Source organism: Carcharhinus amblyrhynchos, chromosome 14, assembly GCF_965287045.1.
Source record: "Carcharhinus amblyrhynchos chromosome 14, sCarAmb.v2.hapA, whole genome shotgun sequence".
NCBI classification, from domain to species: Eukaryota; Metazoa; Chordata; class Chondrichthyes; order Carcharhiniformes; family Carcharhinidae; genus Carcharhinus; species Carcharhinus amblyrhynchos.
Window position 1 is genome coordinate 2,787,506 of NC_137337.1, and position 18,344 is coordinate 2,805,849.

Below are 18,344 nucleotides of genomic sequence, written 5' to 3' on the forward strand. Positions count from 1 at the left end.
TTCAATCCCAGCCCTTGCCACTATTCACTATACTCTCTGATCCCTCCCTCTCAGACGCTGAACATTCTGCGTTCAGTAAAGAATTCAGCTTCATTACCTCATGTCCTCATCTCATTTGAATTTTGAGCTTGTCGTGATGCTGAACTCCTCTCCTCGCGCCTTCACCTCTTATATCTGTCTGAGCCCCAGTTATATCTGTCTTTTTGGGGGTTATATTGGAATACTCTTTGTTCCAGTCCTACCCTTTCTCCGTTACATCACTGACGGTATTGCTGCCATTTCACATTCTCTTCTGGATCTGGAAAAAGTTATCAATTTTGCTTTCAATTTCCACCCCTTTCTCCCCTTCACATGGTGCACCTCTAAACTTCCCTTCCTTGACCATTCTGTCTCCATTTTGAGTGATGGACTGACCACATATTTATTATAAGCCCCCTGACTGAAACAGCTACCTCAACTACAGCTCCTTACACCCTGCTTCCAGTAAGGACTCCTTCCCATTCTCCCAGTTTCTCTGCTGCAGTTGCATCTCTTCTGATGATGCTACCCCACCACCCTCTGCATTCAAAGGATCATCCTCCGGCATATCTGCAACTCCAGCATGATGCCACCATGAAGCACACCTTCCCCTCACCCCCTGTCAGCATTCTGTAGGGACTGTACCTTCCGTGACACCCTCCTCCACTCCTCCATCACACTCAACTCCCCACCCCCTCCCCTTTGCACCCTCCCTCGTAACAGCAGAAGGTACAACACCTGCCCCCTTTTATGTCCTCCCTCTTCACCATTCCAGACCCAGGTTAAGCAGCATTTCACCTCCTTCAATTTGATCCACTGTATTTGCTGCAGCCAATGCAGTCTCCTCTACACCGGGGAGATGGAACACAGACATTGCTTTGCAGAACATCTCCATCCAGCCCACAAACATGGCCCCAGCTTTCCCCTTTCTTGCCATTTTAACTGAGCACCTTGTCTCTCCCAGCTCCCACTATTCACTCTGCTGCCTCTCCCAGCTCCCACTATTCACTCTCCCACCCTGTCTTGTATCTCATCACATTTCCCCTCTTTATTTCTCAAGAAGGGTCATGGAGTCTTGAAATGTTAATTCTCTCCCTCCAATACTGCCAGCCCTGCTGAGTTTTTCCTGCATTCTGTTTTTGCTGTGCTGAGGCTCTCTGTACTGTCAGATGGGTCTGAAAGACTCCGTGCTACCATTGAAAGGTGAGCAGGATTGTCCACTCTGTCCTAGTCAGTGCTGATCGCTCCATCAGCACGGTTAAAAGTGATTGTGGAGGAATGTATTACATTGCTATTTATGGGACTGCGCACAAGCTGCCTGCCCCATTTCCTACATCACCAGTCACTCCACTCTGATCTTTATTCTGCTAATGACCAGTAATCTAATTCCAACCTTGTTCCCATATCTTGTTGTTCTTCTTTCCTGTCTCACTCAGTATATAAGAGATTCTTCCACAGCTTCACATCTCCCTGCCTCCTCCTCCAGTCCCACATCTCTCCAAGGTATCTGTGTTCCTCTAGTTCTGGCCTGTGTATTCCAGTCTTAGTTGCCCCAGCCTAGGCAATACCTTCAGCTACTTAGGCTACAAGCTCTGGGATTCCCCAGCTCTCTATCTTATTTTTTAAAACGCTTCATAAAGTCACTTCCGTGACCAGGATGTTTGTCAACTGTTCCTACATTGATTTCGTAAAAGCAAAATACCATGGATGCTGGAGATCTGAAATAAAAACAGGAAATGCTGGAAAAGCTCAGCAGGTCTGACAGCATCTGTGGAGAGAGAAGCAGTGTCAATGTTTTGAGTCCAATATGATTCTTCAGAACTGAAAAAGGAACGAGTTGCATTTGAAATGTTCATGATAAACATGCGAAACACGTTAAAACTCCAGCTTGGATGACATGCACCCAAGTTAACTAGGGAGAGATGAAAAAAAGGTCAGTGTGTGCATGTGGGGACATGTAGGCCAGACCAGGTAAGAATGGCAGATTTACCTCCCTGGTGAGTTGTCATTGTTATCAGCAGGCTTTTAATTCCAGATTTTTATTGATTTGAAATTTTGCCATGTGTCATGATGGAATTTGAACACAGGTCCCAGTGCATTGCCCTGGGTTTCTAGATTACTAATCCAATGACAATATCCCTACTGAGGATAGTGCAACTTCAAAGGATAATGGCACAAATCTCACCACAAAACTGGACAGTGCAGGAGCAGATAAATGTGAGATGGTGCACTGAAGACAGGAAAAGCAGAAACAACATTTATAATCTTGGAAAATGTTTTAGAATCAATGCGATAAAAGATCAAAGAGATCTATAGATAAAAAAAAGGATGGCACAATGGTCAGCGCTGCAACTTCACAGTGCCAGGACCCTGGGTTCGATTCCCAGCTTGGGTCACTGTCTGTGTGGAGTTTGCACATTCTCCCAGTGTCTGCCTGGGTTTCCCCTAGGTGTTCTGGTTGCTTCCCACAGTCTGAAAGATGTTTTAGTTAGGTTTTGGTTTGATTTATTATTGTCACATGTATAAACATACACTGAGAAGTATTATTTTTTGCGCACTGTACAAACAAAGCATACCGTTCATAGAGAAGGAAAGGAGAGAGTGCAGAATGTAGTGTTGCAGTCATAGCTAGGGTGTAGAGAAAGATCAACTTAATTCAAGGTAGGTCCATTCAAAAATCTGACAGCAACAGGGAAGAAGCTGTTCTTGAGTCGGCTGGTACGTGATCTCAGACTTTTGTAACTTTTTCTTGACGAAGAAGGTGGAAGAGTGAATGTCCGGGGTGCGTGGGGTCCTTAATTATGCTGGCTGCTTTGCCAAAGCAGCGGGAACTGTAGACAGAGTCAGTGGTTGGGAGACTGGTTTGTGTGATGGATTGGGCTACGTTCACAACCTTTTGTGGTTCCTTGCGGTCTTGGGCAGAGCAGGAGCCCATACCAAGCTGTAATACAACCAGAAAGAATGCCTTCTATGGTGCATCTGTTGAGAGTCGTAGTTGACATGCCAAATTTCCTTTGTCTTCTGAGAAAGTAGAGGTGTGTTGGTGGGCTTTCTTAACTATAGTGTCAGCATGGGGAGACTGGGACAGGTTGTTGGTGATCTGGACAGCTAATAACTTGAAGCTCTCAACCCTTTCTACTTCGTCCTCATTAGGTTAGGTGCATTGGCCATGCTAAATTCTCCCTCTGAGTACCTGAACAGGCATCAGAGTGTGGCGACTAGCGGATTTTCACAGTAACTTAATTGCAGTGTTAATGTAAGTCTACTTATGACACTAATAAATAAACTGTAAAACTTTAAACACGGATTTGCATTTATGTAGCACTTTTCCTGATCCCGGCACAAAGTGCTTTCCAGCCAGTGAAGTAGGTGTTGAAGTGTAGTTATTGTTATAATGTAAGAACAGCAGCAGCTAATTTGTACCCAGCAAGATCCCACAAACAGCAATGTGATAATGACTAGATAATTTGTTCCTGTGATTTTGATTGGCCAGGACATGAGGGACAAGGCCTCTTCTCTACTTTTTAACAGTGCCTTTGGATCTTTTACATCCACCTCAGAGGACAGACAGCACCTCAGTTTAATATCTCCTCCGAAACATAGAATGACTTGCAGAAGGAGGCCATTTGGCCCATCATGCTCATGCCAGCTGAAAAAGAGCCATGCAGCCTCATCCCACTTTCCAGCTCTTGTGCATAATTTTCTGGGTTGTGCTACCTTGAGTGCACACCCAAGGACTGTTTGTAATCACGGGTTTTTCTCTCTGCCTCCCTTTCTGGCAGTGAGTTCCAGAACCCTCACCACCCTCTGGAAGAAAAGATTCCTTCTCAACTCCCCCCTAATTCTCCCGCTGTTTTAAAGCTTTGGTTATTGGGGATTATCAACTGTGTTTGCATGCTGTGTCCACCAGATGGCAGCATATGTCCATGACCAGAAGCCTGGTGTTGCTTTTCAGTTGAATCTTTGCTGAACTTGGTTCAAGTGAATCCGACAATATTTGATTTATGATTGTCACTTGTACTGGGGGTACAGTGAAAACTATTGCTCCTTGTGTGCTGTACAGGCAAAACATACTGTTCATAGAGTACATAGGGGAAAAGGAAAGGGTGCAGAATATAGTATTGCAGTTGCAGGTAGGATGCGGAGAAAGATCAGCTGAAAATATCAGTTTCAAGACAACCTTAACCGTTTTCATTACAGCCGATGAAATACTTTTTGAAGTGTAGACACTACTGTATTGTAGGGGTATTTGTTCTGTATTGTAAAGTGATACATCTACGTGTGATGTGCTGTGATGTCACCAGATGTCACAGAATCCTGCAGTGCAATAGGAGGCCATTCAGCCCATCAAGTCTGCACCAACAACAATCCCATCCAGGCCCAATCCCCATGTATTTACCTTGTAGTCTCCCTGACAATAAGGGGCATGGCCATTCCACCCTAATCTGCACATCTTTGGACTGTGGGATGAAACCAGAGCACCCAGAGGAAACCCACGCAGACCTGGGGAGAATGTGTAAATTCCACTCAGACAGTGACCCAAGGCCAGGAATAGAACCTGGATCCCTGGTGCTGTGAGGCAACAGTGCTAACCACCCTGTGCCACCATGAACTGATATCCAAGTCAAACTTTATCATAATGATGAACCAGCCCAATCGTCAGCACTCTTTCACACCTCCATCGCTTTACCCAGGCTCTTGTTAACAAGGAGCCAAGATTTTTATTTCTGTTCCATGTCGGATTTCAATCAGCTTGTAAATAAAGCTGTGTTGGTTTGTTTGAGTAACCACGGTGTGGCACCTTGTATCTTTTTCCCTTGTTTTCAAATCAGCCAGAAGCAATTGCCCAGACACAGTAGTATTAGCTGCCCTGTTTCCTTCAGTACGACTGGGTTAAAAGCTCCATGTTCTTCATGGACAACACACCGTGTGAACTATCCTTGGGTCATGAGATGTTATAGAAACACAAGTCTGTATGTCTGGAGCACATGATGTAGATAAATGTCCCAGTTTATTGCTGAGGGAGCACCCAGTATCCAGAGTGTATGTGCTAAGGGAACCCCAGACATTCAGAGAGTCAGCGCTGAGGGAGCGCTGTGTCATCGGAGAGTCAGACTTTTGGATTAGATGACTGCTGCTAATGATGGATTCTCCATTATCAGAACAGTACAGCACAGGAAGCAGGCCCTTCGGCCCTCCAAGCCTGCGCCGCTCATTGGTCCAACTAGACCATTCGTTTGTATCCCTCCATTCCCAGTCTGTTCCTGTGGCTATCCAGTTAAGTCTTAAACGATGCCAGCGTGTCTGCCTCCACCACCTATCTGGCAGCGCATTCCAGGCCCTTACCACCCTCTGTGTAAAAAAAAAAAGTCTCTTTGATATCTAAGTTATACCTCGCCCCTTCACCTTGAGCCTGTGACCCCTCATGATCGTCACCTCCGACCTGGGAAAAAGCTTCCCACTGTTCACCCTATCTATACCCTTAGTTTTATACATCTCTATTAGGTCTCCTCTCATTCTCTGTCTTTCCAGGGAGAACAACCCCAGTTTACCCAATCTCTCCTTTTATCACAGATCTGTTTGTTTAAAAACGTACACCTGAAAATAAATATTTGATGGATATTTGTGCCTGAGTAATAAAGGGAAACAGAGGAGTAGGTCATCCACTATGACCAGTGCTTGAAAATACAGGCTATAAAAAAGCACTGGAATACCTCTGAACTTGTCGAATGTTTGAAATGATACTTGAAACTTATACGTCTGATGTGCTAAATGTAATTTTGCCAAGATGTAAATTTTAAATTTAAACTAATGAAGAATATGAAATGTTATTTGTTTGTTCCTGTACACTGTTTAAGGTAGCAGATGATCCGATTCAGTTCAGAAGCATTAGGTGGAAAATAAGTCAAACAGATATTCACCAAATCGTTAGCAAAGTCTCGGGAGCAGCAACGAGTGAATAAAATTCATGCATAATTTAGATAGATGGCATGGATTTTTCCAGAGTCAATCATGTTTAACGAAACTGATGTATTGTTCTGAGACAAGCGTCACTATAGCTATGAAGTGAGGGAGGATGTGGTATATTGACTGTGGCTATGAATGGATTCTGGAAAACACTGTGCAAAATGGATCTTTCTCAAACTGACAGACGGTAGCTAGTGGGAAACTCCAGCAATTTGTCTTTGGGGACAGTATATAATCTTTACATAAGGATTAGATAACTTAGCGGATTAGCAAATTATGGGTGCACAGTGGTTAGCACTGCTGCCTCATAGCGCCACGGACCCAGGTTCCATTCCCGCTTGGGTCACTGTCAGTGTGGAGTCTGCACGTTCTCCCCTTGTCTGCATGAGTTTCCTCTGGGTGCTCCAGTTTCCTCCCACAGTCAGAAAGACGTGCTGGTTAAGTGTATTGGCCATGCTAAATTCTCCCTCAGTGTACCCAAACAGGGGCCAGAGTGTGGTAACTATAGGATTTACACAGTAACTTCATTGCAGTGTTAACGTAAGCCTTACTTGTGACACTGATAAATAAACTTTGAGCTACATCCTGTCTTATTGATCTCATTGAGACATATAAGATGATGAATGGGATGGATAGGATAGAGGTGGAGAGGCTCTTCCTGCTCAGAAAGGACAGTAGGACTAGAGGGCACAGCCTCAAGATAAAGGGGGGGGCGGTTTAGAACAGAGTTGAGGAGGAACTTCTTCACTCAAAGGATGGCGAATCTCTGGAATTCTCTGCCCGTTGAAGTGCTGGAGGCTGCCTCGCTAAATATGTTTAAGACGCGGGTAGATAGGTTTTTAATAGGCAAGGGGATTAAGGGTCATGGGGAGAGGGCGGGAATGTGGAACTGAGCCACTACAGATCAGCCATGATCTTATTGAATGGCGGGGCAGGCTCGAAGGGCTAGATGGCCTACTCCTGCTCCTATTTCTTATGTTCTTACCTTCTGCCTTGGTACTCGGTCTGTTTTCATTTGTGCTTCCTTGAAATGCCTTGAGATATTTTTCTACTTTTTAATGATCCATAAGGATGTTTCATTGGTATAAATCAGAACAGAAACTGAGCAGCTGTTTATTGTAGGGAATGTATTGGGAGGACAGAATGAAATAATATGGGAGAAATATCTCTTTGTACAGGGTGGAGATCAGGGTCTGCAGAAAGTCAACTCTGGAAAAGTGCTTGGATACGTTTTTTAAAAGCTCCAGGACAGTAGATTTTGGTGCTATTATTAAGGCAGAAAATATGCTGGTTCTGTGCAAAGTGATTGATTAATCCTGTAAAGGGGGGTATGGTGTGGAGAGCTGGGCTGTTCACTATTGGCATACAAAATTACATAGAATTTACTGCACAGAATAACAAGCCATTCAGCCCATCTACTCCAGGCTGGTCTTTATACTTCACAAGAAGCTCCTCCCACCCAATTTTGTCTCCCTTATCAACATTACGACTGTTCCTTTCTCCCCCATGCATTTATCTAGCTTGCTCTTAGTATCGATATGACTCCCTGTGGGAGCGAGCTCCACATTCTCACCACTCTCCGGATAAAGAGGTTCCTCCTGAGTTCCCGCTGGGATAGCAGAAAGCATTGACCAAGGCCCTGAATAGTTTCATTTGAGGATGAACGTTGAATTGAAGATATTGGGAGCATCTTTCAGAAATGATTTGGATTGGATAAGGGAGATGATGACAGATTATCCCACTGGGCCATTAATCAAAGACAAGGTTAAAATCTCAAGAATAAACAGTGGGTATGTAACGGGGTAGATTAGAGAGACCATACTGTTCAGAATCTCCAAAAGGCTGATTGATAACAATTATTACGGTGCCAGTGGAGACCATTTGACCCATCATGTCTGCCCTGGCTCTCCAAATGAGCATCATGACTTAGTGCCATTCTCCCGCCTTTTCCCCGGACCCCTGCACATTGTTTCTATTCAATCATCCAGCACCCTCTCGAAAGCCCCGATTGAACCTCCACCACTCTCCCAGGCAGAGCATTCCAGATACACACCAATCGCTGGGTGAAAAAGCCTTTTCCACATCACATTTTCTTCTTTTGTAAATCACTAAGTCTGTGCCCTCTCATTTTTTATCCTTGTACGAGGGTGAACAGTTTCTCCCAGTTACTCTGTCCAGCCCCCTTCATGATTTTGAACATCTCTATCCAATCTCCTGCTTACCTTCTCTCTGAGGAGAACAGTCCCAATCTCTCCAATCTATCCTCATAACTGAAGTTTCTCATCCCTGGACCCATTCTTGTAAACCTCTTGTACTCTCTTGTCTTCACATCTTTCTTATAATGTGGTGCCCAGAACTGTGCATAATATTCCAACTGCCCTAAAGTGTGAGACAGAGCGCGTGGGCACTGCCAGAGAGAGAGTGTGTGTGGGCACGGGGTGAGCAGAGGGAGAGAGTGGGCAGTAGATTCCAGGGGTGGGGCATGAGTTGCTGTGGGGAGAGACAGGGCAGGGAGAGGCAGTAAGTGGGTGTGAGAAGGGACAAGAACAGCAATGTCATGGGGACACAGTCACTTGGTTTCTCTCCCGAGTCTCTCACTTGTGTCTTGGACAAAGCGACCCATTCCTTCTCTGTGGCTGGGTCAGAATTAGGCTCTCCTGCTCAGAGGCAGCTCAGCACCATTGTTGGGAATTGGCCATCAATTTGGCCTTGTCCTTGAGAAGCAAATACTAAAACTAGCTGTGGATAGAGGTTGGAGTAGGTACGTGGCATCAACAAGAAGCATTGGCTCCTTGCTGTAACATTTCTGTGTCCCTGTGCAATGTGAGATTGCAGTGCTGTTGATTCTCTGTATTCTCTGAGCTACATTCCATCAGGTGAGGGCACAAACGTAGGTTTCCAAGCTGTCACTGAGTAATTTGGATCTCATTGGGTAAAGGTTCTATGGTAACCAGCACAACAAGCACAGGAGAGTTCTCTCTGTGTGCCCAGATTGAGATTTGTCCTTTAACTAGTGCCTCAGAACAGACTGGTTGTTGTATGTGTGGCATTGCAGGCACATGTGGCTTGCCAAACTCACCGTGACTGTTTTAGTAAATGATTCCTCTCTCAGGGATAGTGTGTGAGAGAGTGGGCGATTGGCCTGCAGATGGGAGAGGGTGAGCTACATGCTGTGTGCAGTCCTGATCGCCACACTATAGGAAGGATGTGATTGCCCTGGAGACGATGCAGAGGAGATTCAACGGGATGTTGCCTGGGCTGGAGCATTTCGGCTACAAAGACAGGCTGGGGTTGTTTTTCTTGGAGCAAGTGCGAGTAGGTGGTACGGGTGAGAGTGGGCAGCCGGGTGGGGGTGGACAGTCAGAATGGGAGTGGACGATCAGGACGCAATAGGAGTGGGCGATTTTGGTGCCGTTGTAAGAATTAAAGGCTGAGAAGATCGACTGTGTGAGTGCTCCTTTGTTCCACTCAGTGACAGTTCAGGAGGAACCTTTCAGTGAAAACACTGTTTTATTATTGTTGGCATCTATTGCCCGTCTGAATTGTCCTGAGGAAGTGACTGAGCCCCATTGAACCACTGCATTCCACGTTATTTTTGGTGGGTTTGAATGATTGCGGGTAGCTGTGAATCAGCATGTTAGGTGGGGGGTGGGGGGGTGCGGTGGTCTTGAGTCTCAGATACACCCAATCTGGTCAGGAGAACAGCTTCCCTCTTTTAAAGGACACTGAGCCAGGTGGGGTTTTTTGCCACTCCAACAGTTTCATGGTAACTTTGACTGAGAACAGCTATCCATTTTCAGACGATGATCACTACTCAGACTGCCTGTGCTGGGATTTGAGACTGTGTCTTGCGGATGGCCAGTCTCATTAGCTTGCCACAATGCTGCTGTTTCCTAACACCTTGGATCCGTGCACTCTCCCTGGCATTGGTGAAATTTGTCTCTTCTGAGCTGTAGCATTTCGAAAGTCCAACAGGAGACCTAATTTACTGGACCTAATTTCGGGAATGAAACAGGCTAGATGGCAGAAGTGTCAGTGGAAGAGCATTTCAGGTGGAGGAGAAAAGCCTCAGATGAAGGATGATATAGACGGGCAGAACAGCAGCAAATGGAATTTAACCCTGAAAAGTGTGGGATGGTGTATTTTGGGAGAACTAGCAAGACAAGGGAATACACATTGAACAGCAGAACCTTGATGTACGTGTCCACAGATCTCTGAAGGCAGCAGGACAGATCGATAAGGCTTATGGAATACTTTATGAACTGAGATATAGAATATTAGAGCAGGGAGGTTATGATGGAGCTGTATAAAATGCTGGTTAGGCCACAGCTAGAGTAGTGTGTGCAGTTCTGGTCACCACACTATAGGAAGCATGTGATTGCACTGGAGACGGTGCAGAGGAAATTCACCGGGATGCTGCCTGGGCTGGAATGTTTCAGCTACAAAGAGAGGCTGGATAGGCTGGGGCTGTTTTCCTTGGAGCAGGGAAAGCTGAGGACGGACCTGATCGAGGTGTACAAAATTATGATGGACATAGGGTAGGTAGGAAGAAATATCCCCTCTCATAGAGGGGTCAGTAACCAGGGGGCATGGATTTTTCACCCAGATTGCGGTGGGAATCTGGAACTTGCTGCCTGAAAGGATGGTAAAGACAAGAACCCTCACAACATTTAAGAAGCATTTAGATGAGCACTTGAAATGTTATAGCACACAAGGCTCCGGACCAAATGCTGGGATTTGAACAGTTAGGTGTTTGATGGCTGGAACACACCTGATGGGCCGAAGGGCCTCGTTCTGTGCAGTGAAACTACTGTGTGCCCTTCCACTTCATCCATACTTCATTCTACACCATGCACAAAGCTGCTGACTTTACCCCGAACTGCATTACATTCTGTTTGCTGTTGGCCTTCCCGTTTATGTAGCTCACCGCGGCCGCTTTGTATCGGGTTCCTGGTGCATTCAAGAGGCTATTCGACGATGACTTGAATAGGAGCAACGTACAGGAGTCTGGGGAAATGGCAGTAAATTATAATGCTCGTTTGGAAGGCCAGTGCAGACACGATGGGCCAAACGGTCTCCTCTGCACGGTAACAATTCAGTGATGTGTCAAAGTCCACTGCCTGTCTTTATTTGAGTGAAGCAGCTTGTAGCTGATGGGTGTTTGCCTGTTCCTGCAGTAGGTTTGGCACTCAGATCCGTCCCTGCTCTGCTGTTTAAGAAGCTCTTGTGCGCAGGGTGAGGGGTTTTTATTTGGAATGATTGATTCGGAGTTTGTGCAGGGTTGAAATAAATTGGTTCTGCCCAAAAAAAAGGAAATGTTCATCAGAATGGATCTGTAAAGAATGAAAAGGGATTCTGGCTAATGTGGTCTGCTTCACCTTTCATAAACCTGCAAATTGGGATTGACGTACAGCATCCAGCATTGGGTCAGTTCTGGTGTGGAAAGGATGCTCGGTAATAACTCTGAGCGTGATGAGTTAGCGAGTGTGGTGAATGCTCACTGAGGATCATCTTTGTGTGTGTGTGTGTGTCTCTAATAAAGCATCGTGCTGACATTCATATGACACGTTCTTTTGCATCTTGGGAAGGTTCCAAAACATTTCATGTAGAATTAATTACTCCAATGTGCAGGAACTGCTGTGTAGTCACAGAGTTCTCAAAGCAATCAGATGTTCATGTTTGCTAGATTGTAGATTCAGGGATGTTTGTTTAATGCAGCAAAGGAGGCCATTCATCCCATCGTGTCCATGATGGTCAATAAGGCTCAGACTACAGCAATCCCATTTTCCAGTGTTTGACACATAGCCTTGGAAGTTACAGCAGCGCACATGAATATCTAAATATTTCTTAAATGTTACAAATCTTTCCCACTCTGCCACCCTTTCAGGCAGTGAGTTCCACAATCCCACCACTCTCTGGGTGTAAAAGCTTCTCCTCAATTCCCCTCTTAGCCTTTTACCTCTTACTTTAAATCTCTGCCCCCTGGTTATTGACCCCTCAACTAATGGAAAGAGTGCCACCTTATCCACCCTATCCATGCCCCTCATGCTATCCACTCTCTCTATACCACTCATAATTGTGTACAGTTCTACAGGTTCTGTCTCAGCCTTTATTGGTCCAAGGAAAACCATTCACCCTATCCAATCTTCCCTCATAGCTCAGTCCCTCCAGCTCAGACATCCTGGTGAATCTCCTCTGCACCCTCTCCAGTGCAATCACACCCTTCCTGTAATGCGGCGACCAGAACTGCACACTCCATTACAAAGTCACTCATCAGTAACTGATTCTCTTGGGACATCCTCAGATTACGGATGAGCGTTCTGTGGAGCTGGAGGAAGGGCGAATAGAGAGGTTGGGCACAGACTGTGAGGGAGAGCCTGCTTGAGGCTTTTGGAAGCAGGGAAGTGAGTAACACTTGGGTGTCTGACAACATGTGGAGATGCCAGCGTTGGACTGGGGTAAATACAGTAAGAAGTCTCACAATGCCGGGTTAAAGTCCAACAAGTTTATTTGGTAGCAAAAGTGCTTCCCCTTTGTCAGATAAGTGGGAGTTCTGTTCACAAACAGGGTACATAAAGACACAAACTCAATTTACAAAGTAATGGTTGGAATGTGAGTCTACAGGTAATCAAGTCTTAAAGGTACAGACAGTATGAATGAAAAGAGCGTTAAGCACAGGTTAACGAGATGTGTATTGTCTCCAGCCAGGACAGTTAGTGAGATTTTGCAAGCCCAGACAAGCCATGGGGGTTACAGATAGTGTGTCATGAACCCAAGATCCCGGTTGAGGCCATCCTCGTGTACGGAACTTGGCTATCAGTCTCTGCTCAGCGACTCTGTGTTGTCGTGTATCGTGAAGGCCGCCTTTGAGAATGCTTATCTGAAGATCAGAGGCGGAAAGCCTGTGACCGCTGATGTATTCCCCAACAGGTAGAGAAACAGTCTTGCCTGGTGATTGTTAAGTGGCGTTCATTCATCCGTTGTCGTAGCGTCTTCATTGTCTCCCCAATGTACCATACTTCGGGACATCCTTTCCTGCAGTGTATCAAGTAGACAACGTTGGCTGAGTTGCAAGAGTATGTACCCTGTACTTGGTGGATGGTGTTCTCGCGTGAAATATTGATATCTGTGTCGATGATCCGGCATGTCTTGCAGAGGTTGCTGTGGCAGGGTTGTGTGGTGTTGTGGTCACTGTTCTCCTGAAGGCTGGGTAGTTTGCTGTGGTCAATGGGCTGTTTGAGGTTGTGCGGCTATTTGAAGGCAAGAAGTGGGGGTGTGGAGATGGCCATGACGAGATGTTCGTCGTCTTCAATGACACGTTGAAGGCTCCAGAGATGATGTCACAGTTTCTCCGCTCTGGGAAAGTACTGGACGACGAAGGGTACTCTGTCCGCAGTGTCCCATGTATGTCTTCTGAGGAGGTCGATGCAGTTTTTCGCTATGGTGCATTGAACTATCGATCGATGAGTCAAGTGCCATATACTGTTCTTAGAGGGCATCTTTCAGTATCTGGAGGTGTCTGTTGCGATCCTCCTCATCTGAGTAGATTCTGTGTATACGGAGGGCTTGTCCATAGTTTTTGATAAGAGAGGGGATTAAGGGTTATGGGGAGAGGGCGGGAAAGTGGAACTGAGCAGCGACAGATCAGCCATGATCTTATTGAATGGCAGGGCAGGCTCGAAGGGCTGGATGGCCTACTCCTGCTCCTATTAAGAACATAAGAACATAAGAAATAGGAGCAGGAGCAGGCCATCTAGCCCCTCGAGCCTGCCCCGCCATTCAATAAGATCATGGCTGATCTGTTGTGGCTCAGTTCCACTTTCCCGCCCTCTCCCCATAACCCTTAATCCCCTCTCTTATCAAGAACCCATCAACCCGCTTCTTAAAAATATTTAGCGAGGCAGCCTCCACCACTTCAACGGGCAGAGAATTCCAGAGATTCACCACCCTTTGAGTGAAGAAGTTCCTCCTCAACTCCGTTCTAAACCGCCTCCCCTTTATCTTGAGGCTGTGCCCCCTAGTCCTACTGTCTTTTTTGAGCGGGAAGAGTCTCTCCACCTCTATCCTATCCATCCCATTCATCATCTTATACGTCTCAATGAGATCTCCCCTCATTCTTCTAAACTCTAACGAGTACAAGCCTAGTTTATTCAGCCTCTCCTCATAGCTCAATCCCTTCAACTCCGGTATCAGCCTAGTAAACCTCCTCTGCACTTCCTCCAGGGCCAAAATATCCTTGCGCAGGTGCGGTGCCCAAAACTGCACACAGTACTCCAGCTGCGGCCTCACCAATGCCCTATACAGCTGTATTTCTTATGTTCTTATAGGGGATGGCTTCTTTAATGTGTTTAGGGTGGAAGCTGGAGAAGTAGGGCATTGTGAGGTTATCCATGGGCTTGTGGTACAGTGAAGAGGTGATCGTCCTTGATGGAAATGTACGTGTCCAAGAATGCATCCGATTCCAGAGAGTAGTCCATGGTGAGTCTGATGGTGGGATGGAACTTGTTGATGTCATCATATAGTTGTTTCAGTGATTGTTCACCATTAGTCCAAAGGAAGAAAATGTCATCGACGCTATAGACTAGATACATTAGTTGAAGGCCCTATGTGGTGAAGAGGTCTTGTTCGAATCTGTGCATGAAGATATTGGCATATTGAAGTGCGAATTTGGTCCCCATGGCTGTTCCATGTGTCTGGATGAAGAACTGGTTGTTGAAGATGAAGATATTGTGGTCCTGGATGAAGTGGATAAGTTGTAAAATTGCATCTGGAAATTGGCAGTTGTTGAGTACTGAGGTAGTGGCAGCAATGCCATCGTCATGGGGGATGCTGGTGTAGAGCGCTGAGACATCCATTGTGAGGAGGAGTGCTCCTGGTTCAACTGCTCCATCTGTGCTGAGTTTCTGTAGGAAATCTGTAGTGTTGCGACAAAAGCTGGGGGTTCTTTGTACAATGGGTTTCAGGATGCCCTCAACGTGGCCAGAGAGGTTCTCGCACAGGGTACCATTGCCAATACCATGGGACGGTCGGGTGTGTTTGCCTTGTGTAGCTTCGGGAGGCTACATGGGATGAGAGCACAGAGGGTGACACGATAAACTTCCTCCAAGGTGGCCTTCATTACACACAACAACGAAGAGTCGCTGAGCAGAGACTGATAGCCAAGTTCCGCACGCATGAGAACGACCTCAACCGGGATCTTGGGTTCATGTCACACTATCTGTAACCTCCATGACCTGCCTGGGCTTGCAAAATCTCAGTAAAACTGTTCTGTCTGGAGACAATACACATCTCTTTAACCTGTGTTTAATGCTCCCTCCACTCACATTGTCTGTACCTGTAAAGACTTGATTACCTGTAAAGACTCACATTCCAACCATTATTTTGTAAATTGAGTTAATGTCTTTATATACCTTGTTTGTGAACAAACTCCCACTCACCTGACAAAGGGGCAGCGCTCCAAAAGCTCATGGCTTTTGCTACCAAATAGACAGGTTGGACTTAAACCTGGTGTTGTGAGACTTCTTACTGTGTCTGAGAATACACAGTGTGTGTTACTGGAATGTGGCGGCACAGTGGCACGGCAGTGAGCACTGCTGCCTCACAGTGCCAGAAACTTGGTTTGATTCCCAGCTTGGGTCACTGTTTGTGTGGAGTCTGCACATTCTGCCCGTGTCTGCATGGGTTTCCTCCAGGTGCTCTGGTTAGGTGTATTTGCCGTGCTAAATTGTCCCTCAGTGTACACGAACAGGCACCAGAGTGTGGCAACTAGGGGATTTTCACAGTAACTTCATTGCAATGTTAATGTAAGCCTATTTGTGATTAATAAATAAACTTTAACTTTTGAGGGTTTGAGGTGATGGGACGGTCAGTGATGTTTATTGTGAGCGGTACACAGCAGCGAGCCAGTCTGAGGAAGGGGTGCAGGGGAAAGACTCAGTCTGATGAAGGGGCCATGCCACACTGAGGGGATGGTGTGCAGTACACAGCAGTGATTGTGTAATGAGGACTGATTCTGCTGCACATGGTCATGAGTTTGCTATTGCTGTTTGTAAATGCTGAGATTAGAGTATTGCAAGCTTGGCACCTGCCTCAGTGGCAGTACATAGTGATAACTTACCTCACCATGAGGTAATGTTACTGGATTTATAATGATTCACAAACACCAATTAGGGTGTTGATTTCCTCAGTGTTAATGAATTGAGCATGTAAACACTGATGTCATTTTATTTAATACTCTGGCAAGAAGAAACAAAACACAAATCTTATTATGCAAGACCAACAGTGTTCTCCTAAAGTTGTTTTTCCAGTGATCTTGGGCAAGTGGACTAAGCTGGTAGTGGTCCTGCATTTATTTACGAGATGACCTCATGGGCAGTCCTTTGTTATTCAGTACAGACAGCACTGTGCAGTCCACTGACACTGTCATACATATCCGAGTCAGCAGGCCAAGTCTTTGAGTTCTGCTCCAGGGACTTGATCACAAAATCCAGGCTGATATTCCCAGTGCAGTGCTGGGAATTTCCACGTCATTGGAGTAGACTTGTGCTGAAAGAGTTGGGAACTATTGAGCAACGTCCAGTTGCAGGTTTTGAAGTTGCTCAATTTGGTATTGATGGGATGGGGGTCGCGCACTCACACAGTGCCCCGATTTCTCCGGGCTGCTTATCAAGTGCACTGATCCCAGAGTATAGCTTTCAGGAAGCTCTTCATGCTGCAGTCACTGCATTCACAGTTACAGCTTGAATATGGAGTCTGCAGTAAACTGAAAAGCAGTAGCACAAAGGGTGGTGGAGATATGTTACGGGGAGGAGGATGGGTAATTAGCAAAGCATACTCTGGAAACTGGCCTGGGTTTCCCAGGAACTGACAATGCTGTCCATAATGCATGTTCAGTTTATTCATAAGAACATAAGAACATAAGAAATAGGAGCAGGAGTAGGCCATCTAGCCCTTCGAGCCTGCCCCGCCATTCAATAAGATCATGGCTGATCTGTCGTGGCTCAGTTCCACTTTCCCGCCCTCTCCCCATAACCCTTAATCCCTTCTCTTATCAAAAACCCATCAACCCGCTTCTTAAAAATATTTAGCGAGGCAGCCTCCACCACTTCAACGGGCAGAGAATTCCAGAGATTCACCACCCTTTGAGTGAAGAAGTTCCTCCTCAACTCCGTTCTAAACCGCCCCCCCCTTTATCTTGAGGCTGTGCCCCCTAGTCCTACTGTCTTTTTTGAGCGGGAAGAGTCTCTCCACCTCTATTCTATCCATCCCATTCATCATCTTATACGTCTCAATGAGATCTCCCCTCATTCTTCTAAACTCTAACGAGTACAAGCCTAGTTTATTCAGCCTCTCCTCATAGCTCAATCCCCTCAACTCCGGTATCAGCCTAGTAAACCTCCTCTGCACTCCCTCCAGGGCCAAAATATCCTTGCGCAGGTGCGGCGTCCAAAACTGCACACAGTACTCCAGCTGCGGCCTCACCAATGCCCTATACAGCTGCAGCAAGACCTCCCTACTTTTATATTCAATCCCCCTCGCTATGAAGGCCAGCATCCCATTCGCCTTCCTGACCACCTGCTGCACCTGCAAGCTGGGTTTTTGCGATTCATGCACAAGGACCCCGAGGTCCCTCTGCACCGTCGCCTGCTGCAGTTTTTCGCCACGTAAGTAATAGTCCTTCCTACCATTCTTCCTACCAAAGTGGACCACCTCACACTTGCCAACATTAAATTCCATTTGCCATTTCCTGGCCCATTCGCCCAGCCTATCTAGATCCTTCTGCAGACTCTCCACACCCTCCGCACAATTTGCCGTTCCCCCAATCTTGGTGTCATCAGCAAATTTCGACACCCTGCACTCGGTTCCCTCCTCCAGATCATCTATATAAATGGTAAATAGCTGAGGCCCCAGCACCGACCCCTGGGGCACCCCACTAGTCACCATCCGCCAATCCGAATAGCACCCATTGACCCCCACTCTCTGCCTCCTATTTGACAACCAATCCTCTATCCACGCTAACACCCTACCCCCAACTCCATGTCCCCTGACCTTCTGCAATAACCTCTTGTGAGGTACCTTGTCAAACATTCATTCATGGGACATGGGCATTGCTGGCTGGCCAGCATTTATTGCCCATCCCTGGTTGTCCTTGGAGGGCAGTTGAGTCAGTCGCATTGCTGTGTGGGCCAGACCAAGTAAGGACGGCAGATTTCCTTCCCTCAAGAACTTTAGTGAACCAGATGGCTTTTCCCGATGATCAACAATGGTTCCATGGTCATCAGTAGATTCTTAATTCACGTTTTTTTTGTTGAATTCAGATTCCACCATCTGCCATGGCTGGATTCAAACCCGGGTCCCCA

At 46.3% G+C, this 18,344-nt stretch overlaps 1 protein-coding gene across 1 annotated transcript in view; it reads left to right on the forward strand.

Annotated features, from left to right (window-relative positions):
• The window catches only part of brf1b (BRF1 general transcription factor IIIB subunit b), a 350,927-nt gene that overhangs the window by 16,083 nt on the left and 316,500 nt on the right, over positions 1-18,344 (forward strand). The window lies entirely within an intron of this gene.